This window comes from Felis catus, chromosome B3 (genome assembly GCF_018350175.1).
Source record: "Felis catus isolate Fca126 chromosome B3, F.catus_Fca126_mat1.0, whole genome shotgun sequence".
NCBI lineage: Eukaryota > Metazoa > Chordata > Mammalia > Carnivora > Felidae > Felis > Felis catus.
In genome coordinates, this window is record NC_058373.1 from 122,345,481 (window position 1) to 122,359,702 (window position 14,222).

Sequence of the window (14,222 nt, forward strand, 5' to 3'; positions counted from 1 at the left end):
TGTAGAGATGGCAAATAAGCACATGAAAAAATGCTTAACACATGAGTCTTAGGGAAACACAAATTTGAACCATAATGAAATATCATTACACATGTATGAGAATGACCAAAATGAGAAAGACTTCTTACACCGAGCGTTGGGGGATGTCGAGGAGCTCTTCCACACTGGTGGGAATGTAAAATGGCACAACCACTTTAGAAAACAGTTTAATTTCTTAAAAACTTAAACATACACGTGTCACACAATTTGACCATTACATTTCTAATTTAATGAGAAATGAAAGCATATGTCTGAGCAGAGATTTGTACATGAATGTTTATAGCAGCTTTATTGGTACTCCTAAACTGCAAACAACCCAAATGTACATCAGCACATGAATGAATAAGGAAGTTTGGTACATTCATACAGTAGAATACTACTCAGTAAGAAAAATCAACAATAAATTGTTGATAACATGCAGCAACAAAATGGATCTCAAAAAATTATGTTGAGTGAAAAAGTCTAGACCAAAAAAAAAAGTATGTGCTGTATGATTTCATTTACGTAAAACTCAAGAAAATTCTTGACTACTGAAAGAAAGCAGAGCAGTGGTTGTCTGGAGATGGAAAGTATATAGAGGGATGGGGCTTGACCAAAGGACACTGGGGAGTGATGGATATGCTTACCAGCTTGATTATGATGATAGCTTCATGAATGTATGCATATATAAAAAATATGAGATTGTACATGTGTAGTTTATTATGGGTCAGAATACCTCAGGGAGGCTGTTAAACAATGATAATAACGGATTGTGACCTATTGAAAAAAACAGACATTCATGAATCCAAGTGCACAAAAACAAACAAGATGAATAAATTGAGAATTTGTAAAGAACTGGTTATTTATAAAATTTGGTAGTGCTTCCTCACTTGATATTTATAAAAATAAGTAGCTTTAAGTGAGGAAGCCAGGTGGATAACTGTCTTAATGAAGTGATGAAAATTAACATTGCCTGTAGGGAGACAAATCAAAATTGTGCACCACTTGATAGGATGTAATGAGAACAGAGCCTTTTATTAAATTATTGGATTTGATTAGCTAATTTTTTTTAAAAAGAATTTTTACATCTATGTTCACAATTAACATTGGTCTGTAGCTTCTTCCCACCCCCGTTGTATTTAATGTCTGGTTTTGATATTGGGGCAGTGCTGGTCTCATAGAATGAGTTGGGAAGTATTCTGTCTTCAACTTGCTGGAAGAGTTTGAGTGAAATGTTAATATTTCCTGCTTAAATGTTTGGTAGAATTCAACTGTGACACCATCTTGGATAGAAATTTTCTTGTCTGATATAAACATAGGCATTCCAGCTTTATTTTAATTAGTGTTGGCATGATATATCTTTCCCCATCCTTATACATTTAACCTGTTGGTATTTTTATATTTAAAGAGCATTTCTTATAGGCAACATATACTCAAGTCTTTCTTTTTTATCCAAATTGACAATCTCTGGCTTTTAAACTGGGGTGTTTAAACTATTAATATTCAATGGATTATTGGTATGGTTAGATTTACGTCTTTCATCTTGTTCTCTATTTGTCCTATTTGCTCTTTATTTCTTGTTTTCCCTGCCTTCTTTTAGATTGGATATTTTTTATGGTTCTATTTTATTTCCTTTGTTGCTTTTTTTTTATTACTTTAGTGATTGTATCAGTTTACATCATACATTTTTTAATTAAAATGCATTTTTTAATTAAAATGTTTTTTATTTATTTATTTTTTTTAATTTTTTTTTCAACGTTTATTTATTTTTGGGACAGAGAGAGACAGAGCATGAACGGGGGAGGGGCAGAGAGAGAGGGAGACACAGAATCGGAAACAGGCTCCAGGCTCTGAGCCATCAGCCCAGAGCCCGACGCGGGGCTCGAACTCACGGACCGCGAGATCGTGACCTGGCTGAAGTCGGACGCTTAACCGACTGCGCCACCCAGGCGCCCCTTAAAATGTTTTTTAATGTTTGTTTATTTTTGAGAGAGAGAGAGAGAGAGACAGTGTGAGTGGAGAAGTGGCAGAGAGAGAGGAAGACACAGAATCTGAAGCAGGCTCCAGGCTCTGAGCTGTCAGCACAGAGCCTAACGTGGGGCTCGAACTCATGAATGCAAGTTTGTGACCTGAGCCAAAGTCGGACGCTCAACTGATTGGGCCACCCAGGCACCCCTACAGCATACATTTTTAATTCTTCACATTCTGCATTCAAGTGATATTATACCACGTCACAGAGTATAAAAATCTTATAATAGTATACTATCATTTTTTTCTTCCTAGCCTTTTGCTATTGATGTAATACATTATGCTTTTACATATGTTGTAAACTCCACATTACTTTATTATTTTTGTTTGAGAAATTGCTTATCTTTTAAAGAGTTAGAGTATAAGAAAAGATTCTTGTATATTTACCAATGAAGTTACTATTTCTAGTCTCTTTTCCTTCATAGATCTGTATTTCTCTCCTGTATCATTTTCCTTCTACCTGAAGGAATTTATTTAACATTTTTTGCTGTACAGGAAGATGAATTCTCTGAGCTTTTATATATGCCTGAGAGAGTTTTCATCTTATCTTTGTTTTTGGTGGGTATAGAATTCTGGGTTTTCTTTCACTGCTTTCAATTTTTCTTTATTATTTTTTAATGTTTATTTTTGAGAGAGAGAGATAGAGCATGAGGGGAAGGGGCAGAGAGAGAGGGAAACACAGAATCTGAAGCAGTCTCCAGGCTCTGAGCTGTCAGCACAGAGCCTGACATGGAGCTCCAACTCATGGACTGTGGGATCATGACCTGAGCTGAAGTCAGACACTTAACTGACTGAGCCACCTAGGCGCCCCTCTTTCACTGCTTTCAGAAATGTTGCTCTACTGGCTTCTGCTTGTATTGTTGCCAGAGAGAAATCTGCTGTCATTCTTATGTTTGTTCCTCTGTCCATAATGTGTCTTTTTCTCTGGATACTTCTAAGAGTTTTCTCTTTGTCACTGATTTTGAACAATTCCATTATGTGGTTTCCTTCATGTTTCTTATGTTTGGAACTTTTTGAGATTCTTCGATCTGTTGGTTTATAGTTTTTTTAGAAAATCAAATTTGAAAAAATTTCAGCCATTATTTCTTCATGTCTTTTTTTTCCTACCCTTTCCTATATCCTCTCCTTTGGAGACTCCCAACCACATGTTTACTGGGCTGCTTGAATTTGTCTGATAGATCAATGATGTTCTTTCCATTTAAAAAAAAATTCTTTTTTCTTTGTGTGTTTTTGTGGTTTTTTTTTTTTTTTTTTTTTTTTTTTTTTTTTTTTTATAATTTTGTGTTTCAGGGGCACTTGAGCGGCTCAGTTGGCTAAGTGTCTGACTTTTGATTTTGGCTCAGGTCATGATCTCATGGTTCATGAGATCAAGCCCCACGTTGGGCTCTGCGCTGACAGCATGGAGCCTGCTTGGGATTCTCTCTTCCTCTCATGAGTGGAGGAGGGGCAGAGAGTGAGAGAAAGAGAGAATCCCAAGCAGGCTCCATGGTGTCAGTGCAGAGCCTGACGTGGGGCTTGATCTTATGAATTATGAGATCATGACCTAAGCCATAATCAAGAGTTGCATGCTTAAATGATTGAGCCACCCAGGCACCCCTGTGTATTTTGTTTTGAATAGTTTCTACTGCTAGGTCTTCAGGATTACTAATGTTTTTTTTCTACCATGTCTAATCTACAATTAATCTCATCCACACATTTTGTACATCACACATTACAGTTTTATCTCTAGAATTTGCATTTGGATCTCACTCTATTTTTTTTTTTTTAATATTGTTTTTGTGTCTGCTTAACTTTTGAACAAATGAAATGCAGTTACAACTGGTTTTAAGGTCCTTCTCTACTAATGCTAATATAGGTTTCACTTCTGGTTTTTTAAAATTATATTTTCTTAATTTTCATTTTTAGTTCTGAGTTTTTTGTGTTTTTGTTTCTTCACTTCTTTATTTCTTCAAATTTTTATTTAAATTCTAGTTAGTTACCATACAGTGAAATATTGGCTTCAGAAATAGAATTCAGTGGTTCATCACTTAACATGCAACACCCCAGTGCTCATCAAAACAAGTGCCCTCCTTAATACCCATCACCTATCTAGTCCATTCCCCACCCACCTCCCTCCATCAACCCTCAGTTTGTTCTCTATCATTAAGAGTCTCTTTTGGTTTGTTTCCTCTCTCTTCTCCCCCGCCTTCCCATATGCTCATCTGTTTTGTTTCTTAAATTCCACATATGAGTGAAATCCAATGGTATTTGTCTTCCTATGACTTATTTCACTTAGCATAATACACTCTAGCTCTATCCATGTCATTGCAAAAGGCAATATTTTATTCTTTTTGATAGTTGAGTAATATTCCATTGTGTATACATATATGCCACATCTTCTTTATCCATTCATCGGTTGATGGACATTGGAGCTCTTTCCGTAATTAGGCTATTGCTGATAGTGCTGCTATAAACATTGGGGTGCACGTACCCCTTCAAATCTGTATTTTTGTATCCTTTGGGTAAATACCTGGTAATGTAATTGCTGGATTATAGGGTAGTTCTATTTTTAACTTTTTGAGGAACATCCATACTGTTTTCCACAGTGGCTGCACCAGTTTGCATTCTCACCAACAGTGCAAGAGGGTTCCCTTTTCTCCACATCCTTGCCAACACCTGTTGTTTCTTGTTTTGTCAATTTTAGCGATTCTCACAGGCGTGAGGTGGTATCTCATTGTGGTTTTCATTTGTATTTCCCTGATGATGAGTGATGTTGAGCATCTTGTCATGTGTCTGTTAGCCATCTGGATGTCTTCTTTGGAAAAATGTCTATTCATGTCTTCTGCCCCTTTCTTAACTAGATTATTTGATTTTTGGGTGTTGAGTTTGATAAGTTCTTTATAGATTTTGGATACTAACCCTTTTTCCCATAAGTCATTTACAAATATTTTCTCCCATTCTGTAGGCTACCTTTTTGTTTTGTTGATTATTTCCTTTGCTGTGTAGAAGCTTTCAATCTTGATTAAGTCCCAATAATTCATGTTTGCTTTTGTTTCCCTTGCCTCCAGCAATGTGTCTAGTAGGAAGTTGCTGTGGCCAAGGTCAAACCAATTGTTGCCTGTGCCTTTAGGATTTTGATGGTTTCCTGTCTCACATTTAGGTCTTTCATCCGTTTTGAATTTATTTTTGTGTATGGTGTAAGAAAGTGGTCCAGTTTCATTCTTCTGCATGTTGCTGTCCAGCTTTCCCAGCACCATTTGTTGAAGAGACTGTCTTATTTCCATTGGATAGTCTTTCCTGCTGTGTCAAATATGAGTTGACCATATCGTTGTGAACTCATTTCTGGGTTTCTATTCTGTTCCATTGATCTACGTATCTGTTTTTGTGCTGGTACCATACTGTCTTGCTGCCTACGGCTTTGTAATATCATTTGAAGTCTAGAATCATGATGCCTAAAGCTTTGCTTTTTTCTAAGGATTACTTTGGCCATCTGGAGTCTTTTGTAGTTCCATACAAATTTTAAGATTGTTTGTTCTAGCTGTGGAAAGAATGCTGGTGGTATTTTGATGGGGATTACATTAAATGTGTAGATTGCTTTGGGTAGTATAGACATTTTAACAAAGTTTGTTCTTCTAGTCCATGAGCATGGAATGTTTTTCCCTTCTTTGTGTCCTCTTTAATTTCTGTCGTAAGGGTTTCATAGTTTCCAAAGTTTAGATCTTTTACCTCTTTGGTTAGGTTTGTTCCTAGGTATCTTATGGTTTTTGGTGCAATTGTAAATGGGATTGATTCCCTGATTTCTTTTTCTGCTGCTTCATTATTGGTGTATAGAAATGCAACAGATTTCTGTACATTGATATATCCTGCAACTTTGCTGAATTCACATATCGGTTCTAGCAATTTTTTGGTAGAGTCTTTTGGGTTTTCTACATGGAGTATCATGTCTTCTACAAATAGTTGAAGACTTCCTTGCCAATTTGAATGCCTTTTAATTCTTTTTGTTGTCTTATTGCTGAGGCTCTGAGATGATTTTGATTGGTTGGATTTCCTCTCATTTTGTATTTTTCTTCTTTGCATACCTGGCAATTTCTTATTAGGTGCTAGACATCATTGTACCTTTATATTTTTGGGTGTTAGATGTTTTTGTATTCTTTTTATTTTTTATTTTTTAATGTGTTATTTATTTTTGAGAGAGAGAGAGAGAGAGAGAGAGAGAACAAGTGGGGGAGGGGCAGAGAGAGAGAAGGAGACACAGAACCAAAGCAGCCTCCAGGTTCTGAGCTGTCAGCACAGAGCCCAATGTGGGGCTTGAACCCACAAACTGTGAGATCATGACCTGAGAGGAAGTCAGACACTTAACCGTCTGAGTTACCCAGGTGCCCTTTGTATTCTTATACTCTTGAGCTTTGTTCTGGGACACACAGTTCAGTTACTTGGAAACAGTTTGATTCTTTTTCAAGCCTTTCTTTTAATAGTTGTTGGATGGGAATGGAGCAGTGTTTATTTTGGGATATTCCCCATTACTGAGGCAAGGCCCTTCTGGGGATTATAACAAGTGCCTCCAGAATTATTGGATTTTCCAATCTGGCTGGTGCAATGGGCCTATATGTGCACTGGGTACTGTTAACCCTAGTCTTTTGGAGTTGCTCTCTCTCGAGGCCCATGTGGTTTTCTCATGTGCATGTGCTGAATATGTGACATGGACCCTCCACACATCTTTTTTTTTTTTTTAATTTATTTTTATTTTTTTAATTCACATCCAAATTAGTTAGCATATAGTGCAACAATGATTTCAGGACTAGATTCCTTAATGCGCCTTACCCACTTAGCCCATCCTCCCTCCCACAACCCCCCCAGTAACCCTCTGTTTGTTCTCCATATTTAGGAGTCTCTTATGTTTTGTCCCCCTCCCTGTTTTTATATTATTTCTGCTTCCCTTCCCTTGTGTTCATCTGTTCTGTGTCTTAAAGTCCTCATATGAGTGAAGTCATATGATATTTGTCTTTCTCTGACTAATTTTACTTAGCATAATGCTCTCTAGTTCCATCCACGTTGTTGCAAATGGCAAGATTTCATTCTTTTTGATTGCCGAGTAATACTCCATTGTATGTATATATACCACATTTTCTTTATCCATTCATCCATCGATGGACATTTGGGCTCTTTCCATACTTCGGCTATCGTTGATAGTGCTGCTATAAACATTGGGGTGCATGTGTCCCTTTGAAACAGCATACCTGTATCCCTTGGATAAATTCCTAGTAGTGCAATTGCTGGGTCTTAGGGTAGTTCTATTTTAAATTTTTTGAGGAACCTCCATATTGTTTTCCAGAGTAGCTGCACCAGTTTGCATTCCCAGCAGCAGTGCAAAAGAGATCCTCTTTCTCTGCATCCTTGTCAACATCTGTTGTTGCCTGAGTTGTTAATGTTAGCCATTCTTACAGGTGTGAGATGGTATCTCATTGTAGTTTTGATCTGTATTTCTTGGATGATGAGTGATGCTGAGCATTTTTTCATGTGTCGGTTCGCCATCTGAATGTCTTCTTTGGAGAAGTGTCTATTCATGTCTTTTGCCCATTTCTTTACTGGGTTATTTATTTTTTGGTTGTTGAGTTTGATAAGTTCTTTATAGATTTTGGATACTAACCCTTTATCTTATACGTCATTTGCAAATAGCTTCTCCCATTCCATCGGTTGCCTTTTAGTTTTGCTGATTGTTTCCTTCACTGTGCAGAAGCTTTTTATTTTGATGAGGTCCCTTAGTTCATTTTTGCTTTTGTTTCCCTTGCCTCCAGAGATGTGTTGAGTAAGAAGTTGCTGTGGCCAAGGTCAAAGAGGTTTTTGCCTGCTTTCTTCTCGAGGATTTTGATGGCCCTCCACACATCTTTAGGGCTCCTTCTTTGTATAGCTCTCTCCTTCCCAGGACTCTGTCCTGTGAACCCTAGTTGCTTTGGCCTTCCTGAACTCTCAGCTCCATCTCCTCAACTTTGGGAGTTCTCTGGGCACCTCTTGGGTTCCGTTTCCTGATGCTGGGCCTGTAAACTTTTAATGCAGTGAACTGGGACAATCGTAGAGTTCACCTTGTTTGTTTCCCATTGCTCAGGAATCACTGTCCTTCGCTGCCTGATATCCCATGCCTTAACAGCCATTGTTTTGTAAATCTGAATAAAAAATCAGCTGGACTTTTATATTTGTAGAAGATGTTGAAGGAGGGATGATTAAAAAAAAATTCTTCCCCATTATGGATGTAATACATAGGAGTTATAAGAAATTTGGAAAATACAGAAAAACCTATGAAGAAGAAAAATACTTTTGTAATCTCACAGCCTAGAGATACTACTGTTTACATTTTATTTTTTATTTTTTTAAATTTTTTTATGTTTATTTATTTTTGAGAGAGAGAGAGAAAGAGTGTGAGCAGGGGAGGGGAAGAAAAAGAGGGAGACACAGAGTCCAAAGCAGGCTCCAGGCTCTGAGCTGTCAGCACAGAGCCCGACACGGGGCTTGAACCCATGAGCTGTGAGATCATGACCTGAGCCGAAGTCAGAGGCTTAACTGACTGAGCCACCCAGGTGCCCCTACTGTTTACATTTTATTATGTTTCCTTTGGGTCTTGAATTTTTGACTAGAAGAATTAATCAAAAATCTTTGTTTTGTTTTGGGGTCTGTCTTTTACTTACTCTTTCATGATCTCTCTCTTTTTTCCTGTGTTGATGGGGCATGTCTGTGTGTCTGTCTCTTTCCTCTTTGTGTCACAAACACGTATAGTCAACCCCACTGAAGATACTGCCCAGTTCTTTTTTTTTTTTTTTTTTTTGAACATAACCTCAAGATTTTATTGTCTTCATAATGTAACAAAATATGAAGTTAGAAACTAGATCACTTGGCCCTTTCTCTTCTTATCTCCTCCCAGTTCAAAATGCTTGCATCTCTTAATAGCCAGCATTCTCTTAAATCTGCAGTTGGGCTCAACACATTCAAGCCTCAGCACAATCTTCTTTGTAGTTTCAGCCTTTTTTCTGGAAAATCGGCTTAGTCTGCCCACCATAGCCATTCTGCTTTCTGTCATAACACCGCTCTCCCTGGGCATAAAGAGAATCTTTGCCTTTCTTGTACTGTGTCACTTTGTGGGGCTGGTGCTTGCCACACTTCTTGCAGAAAGTCCGGTGGGTTTTAGGAATGTTCACCATGGCTGTGAGAAGGCTATAGGCACAGAAAGATACTGCCCAGTTCTGATGAGGAGCCTTGTTGATTCAAAGGCTTTGACTTTGGTACCTTCCTGCTGAGTTTGGAGGCCCAAGCCCCTGCTCTTGGGTGTTTAGACATGAGTCAAGAATTGCCCTCTTTGGGCCTTTGTTCCCTCCCTCCCAATCAATAATTAATCAGTACTGAGTTGATCTTATTAGCTATTCACTTTCAAAACTCTAAACCAAGCTGGCTAATAACAATGCTTTTAATTAATATGAGACAGATTAAAACTCATTACAGCAAGGTTATTGGTAATGAGATAATCATAAGGCAAGTTATTGAGCTGGGAGTGAAAATGAAGTTGGAGGAGGGGCAGGGAGACCACGCCAGCTGTTCCTGCCGTTATTTTGGGAGGGACAGAAGGGGGAATGTCAGGCCTCTGCAGTGAGGACATGCTGAAGCTACACCCCCAACCAGCCAGAGAAACCAGGTGCTTGGTTAAGGCAGCACTTGGGTCAGTGAGCTGATGGGTGGTCGGTGTTAGGGTAGTAGAGGAAATAGGGTCTTGGGGCAGAGAAAGTTAAGCCAGTGTTGAGAATAACGCTGTATCGCTGTTTGCATTTCTTGTGTATGGATGCTCTGCCATTCAGATGACAGAGCATGAAATTAGCTATTGTTTCTATTAGATTGTGGTCTAGACTTGTTGGTCTGAACAAAATATAGGGAGTTTGGATGGGCCCGGAGTGTTCTTTTTTATTTTTATTTTCAATTTCATTTTTCTAGGAATAGTGGTTTCCACTCCCCCCACCATCTTTTTTGATTCATATATTGAGCAATGACTGTGTGCTGAGCCCTGTACTAAAACTCCTTTTTATTAATTGCTTCATATGACCATCACAGTGACAGTCACCATTTTTCTCCTCCTTTTACTGATGAGGAAACTGAGGCCCCAAAGTTAATTAACTTGTCCAAAGTTATAGGGCAGGTAAGTAGCAAAGTAGGATTTAATATGTTTTTTTTTTTTTTTAACGTTTATTTTTGAGACAGAGAGAGACAGAGCATGAACGGGGGAGGGGCAGAGAGAGAGGGAGACACAGAATTGGAAGCAGGCTCCAGGCTCTGGGCCATCAGCCCAGAGCCCGACGCGGGGCTCGAACTCACGGACCGCGAGATCGTGACCTGAGCTGAAGTCGGACGCTTAACCGACTGAGCCACCCAGGCGCCCCCAAAGTAGGATTTAAACTCAGGTGTTTTTAATTCCAAAGCCATTGCTATTAATTATGTTTTATGACTCCCGTCTTGTTGTGTTCAAGGCCGTCTGCAGTTTTCATTGGCCTTTTAAATGTATACGCTTGATTCAACTTCCATGGCCGCCCTGGTGCCAGCCAGGTGCTGTCATACCTGGGAGTTACTGGGCAACTACCTTTATTGCCTGCCATCGGTGATTCTAGTGTCATGGTGCGTGGCCACCTCTTGGTCTGCATGGTGAACTCCTTGCCCACGAAGACCATCCCCACAATGCTTGCATTCCCACTGTGCGAACACATGGAGAAATTCAGTTCATGCCTGCCCCCTGGCACATGCTTGAACACACCACCATTTCACCCTTTACTGACTCTAGGACCTTGGGAATGTTACTGAACCTCTCTGAGATCATTTTGTCATCTTTAAAGACACATATTAAGATCTATTTTATGGATATATGGGGCAGATTTAAAAACAGTATCAACCACGTATATTTCAGCATTTACTGTAGGCCGGGAATAGTACGTAGACCAAGGCACTAAATAAATGATTATTTATTATAGTTGTTACTGATTTATAATCCTGAGCTGTCCAGTATGGTAGCCATTAGCCACATGTGATTATTTAAATTAATTAATAATTAATGAGTGAGAGGGAGCAAGTGAGCAAGGGGCAGAGAGAGAGAATCCCAAGAGGAGCAGAGAGGGAAAGAGAGAGAGAGAGAGAGAGAGAGAGAGAGAGAGAGAGAGAAGCAGGGCTCACCTGAAGCAGGGCTTAAACTCATGAATGTGAGATCATGACCTGAGCCAATGTCAGATGTCTAATAACTGAGCCACCCAGCTGCCCTGAGTTAAATTTAAATACTTTAAGGATGCCTAGGTGGCTAGGTTGGTTGAGCGTCTGACTCTTGATTTTTGGCTCAGGTCATGATCCCAAGGTCATGGGATCTAGCCCTGCATTGGTCTTTGTGCTGAGTGTGGAGCCTGCTGGGGGTTCTCTCTCCCTCTCCCTCTCTCCCTCTCTCTCTTTCTCTCTGTCTCTCTCTCTCTCCCCCCTCCCTCTCTCCCTCTGCCCCTCTCCCTCGCTTGTGCTTTTTCTCTCTCTAAACATTAAAAAAAAAAATGGAGAATTCAGTTCCTCAGTCACACTAGCCACATGTCAAGCGGCCAGCAGCCACTGGTAGCTGCTAGTGGCCACTGTGTTATTGGACAGTGCAGATGTAGAACATTTCTGCCATTGCAGCGATTTCTGTTGTACAGTACTAGTGTAAACTAACTTTCATCGTCCTTCCTGCTGCCTTTGCCTATGTAGGTGCATGCTTGAAGATGTGTGGCATGAAGGAGTAGATTCAGGGGAATGTAGAGATCCGAGATTCCAGAAGCTTTGCCTTTTCATTGAGCATGCTCCTTGTTGGGGGAAAGGTTCCTGGGTGGTAGAAACCATGGGATCCCTGTGGATGGTCCCTGCTGCCAGCAGGTATTGCCCCTTAAGGTATCAGATTAAGGAAGTAAATGCTGAAAGAGGGGTTTTTACTAAGCTAGTAGTTTCTTGAAATTTTGAATGGGACCCACTTTCTGATCCCAAAGGACAGTGAAGCCCTAGGAGCTGGAGCTGAAAAGGGACCCTGGAGATCAGAGGCCCTACTCTATTCTTCAGCATTTGTGTCTTTTGGCCTTAAAAGAATGTAAGTGTTTGGTGAGTGGCAATGTTCTTCGTGTGTGTGTGTGTGTGTGTGTGTGTGTGTGTGTGTGTGTGTATTTAGAAGCTGGTTGAAGGTGACTTTGGAGCTTCTTTAGTTGAAATGTGGGTGCCATTTGCAGTAGATGCTGACTCAGCTTCATGGATGGCGGTTTTGTGAGTATATAACCCATAGTTGTCATTAATCTACATTTATGGCACATGGACAGCTTGCCCTGAGGTACACAGAGCGTATAGGGACACACATGGTCTCTGCCCCCGTGGCTGTGTGCCGAGTAGCTTGTGAGTTGGGGACTGACTAGCTTTCCTGGGCTTGCGTGACCAGAGAGGGCTCCCCGTATTGCCCAGACAGTGTCTTGAAGGTGACCATTACTTTGTGCCAAGAGGTATCCTGGGTTCAAGCCACAGGTGAGGGGCAGTAGGCTGATGCTTTCCTTCTTTTTTTCTAAGTTTATTTATTTTGAGAGAGAGAGAGAGCGAGCACATATAAGTGAGCATGGGAGGAGCAGAGAGAGGAGAGAGAGAATCCTAAGCAGGCTCCATGCTGTCAGTGTGGAGCCGTACACGAGGCTTGATCTCATGAACTTAACCGTGAGATCATGAGCCAAAATCAAGAGTCAGACTCTTAAGTGTCTGAGCCATCCAGGCGCCCCTAGAATATTACTGAGGGCTGCCAGCAGCACAGACAAATGCAGATGTGAATCCAGTCTAAAGAAAACGAAGTTAGGTCTTCAACAACACACATACATGCATGCAGATATGTAGTCCTGTATTGCTCTCTTGATCTGAAGTGCCCTTTTTATCCTAATTTATTCAAATTTGATTTCAAGGACTAATCCTGTGTATCCACCAAGGACCGTTCACACCAGTAATCTCTCTGGGGAAGACTTTTTAAAAAGTTTTTTACATTTCTGGTATCTTTATTTCACATTGATTATTGTGTAAGTAAATTGTGTAACACACACTGTATTAAAAAGTTTAGAATGGAATCCACCCTATTTTTGACTATTTTTGAAATTTTTATTTAAATTCTAATTAGTTAACATACAGTATAATATTAGTTTCAGGTGTACAATATAGTGATTCAACACTTCCATACTGCACCCAGTGCTCATCACAAGTACACTCCTTAATCCCCATCACCTATTTCACTTATATCCCACCCCCTCCCCCATCTCCCCTCTGGTAACCATCAGTTTGTTTTCTGTAGTTAAGAGTCTGTTTCTTGATTTCTCTCTCTCTTTCCCCCACTTTCCTTCTTTGTTTTGTTTCTTAAATTCTACTTGTGCGTGAAATCATATGGTATGTCTTCTCTGACTTACTTCATTTAGCATAATATACTCTAGTTCCATCCACGCCATTGCAAATGGCAAGATTTCATTCTTTTTGATGGCTGAGTAATATTCTATTGTGTGTGTGTGTGTATGTATATATCTATCTCTCTATATATGTATACATACATACATGTACATATATACACCATTGTGTATGTGTGTATATGTGTATATTTATGTATATCTATATATTTATCTGTATATCATATCTCCTTTACACATTCATTAGTCGATGGACACTTGGGCTGTTTCCATAGTCTGGCTATTGTAGATAATGCTGTTTTATTTAAAAAAAATTTTTTTTTAATGTTTTATTTTTATTTTTGAGACAGAGAGAGACAGAGCATGAACGGGGGAGGGTCACAGAGAGAGGGAGACACAGAATCTGAAACAGGCTCCAGGCTCTGAGCTGTCAGCACAGAGCCCGATGCGGGGCTCAAACCCACGGACTGTGAGATCATGACCTGAGCCGAAGTCGGACGCTTAACTGACCGAGCCACCCAGGTGCCCCGATAATGCTGTTTTAAACATCAGGGTGCATGTATCCCTCTGAATTAGTGTTTTTGTATTCTTTGAGTAAATACCTACTAGTATGATTGCTAGATTGTAGGGTAGTTCTATTTTTAACTTTGAGGAACCTCCATACTGTTTTCCACAGTGGCTTCACCAGTTTGCATTCCCACCAGTTTGCAAGAGGGTTGAGTGGGAAAACTTAATAGAAAAGATGATTAA

At 39.7% G+C, this 14,222-nt stretch overlaps 1 protein-coding gene and 1 pseudogene across 6 annotated transcripts in view; one reads left to right on the forward strand and one right to left on the reverse strand.

Moving 5' to 3' along the window:
- ADCK1 (aarF domain containing kinase 1) overlaps positions 1-14,222 on the forward strand; it is a 123,334-nt gene that overhangs the window by 36,290 nt on the left and 72,822 nt on the right. The window lies entirely within an intron of this gene.
- Positions 8,876-9,233, reverse strand: LOC101082242 (annotated as a pseudogene).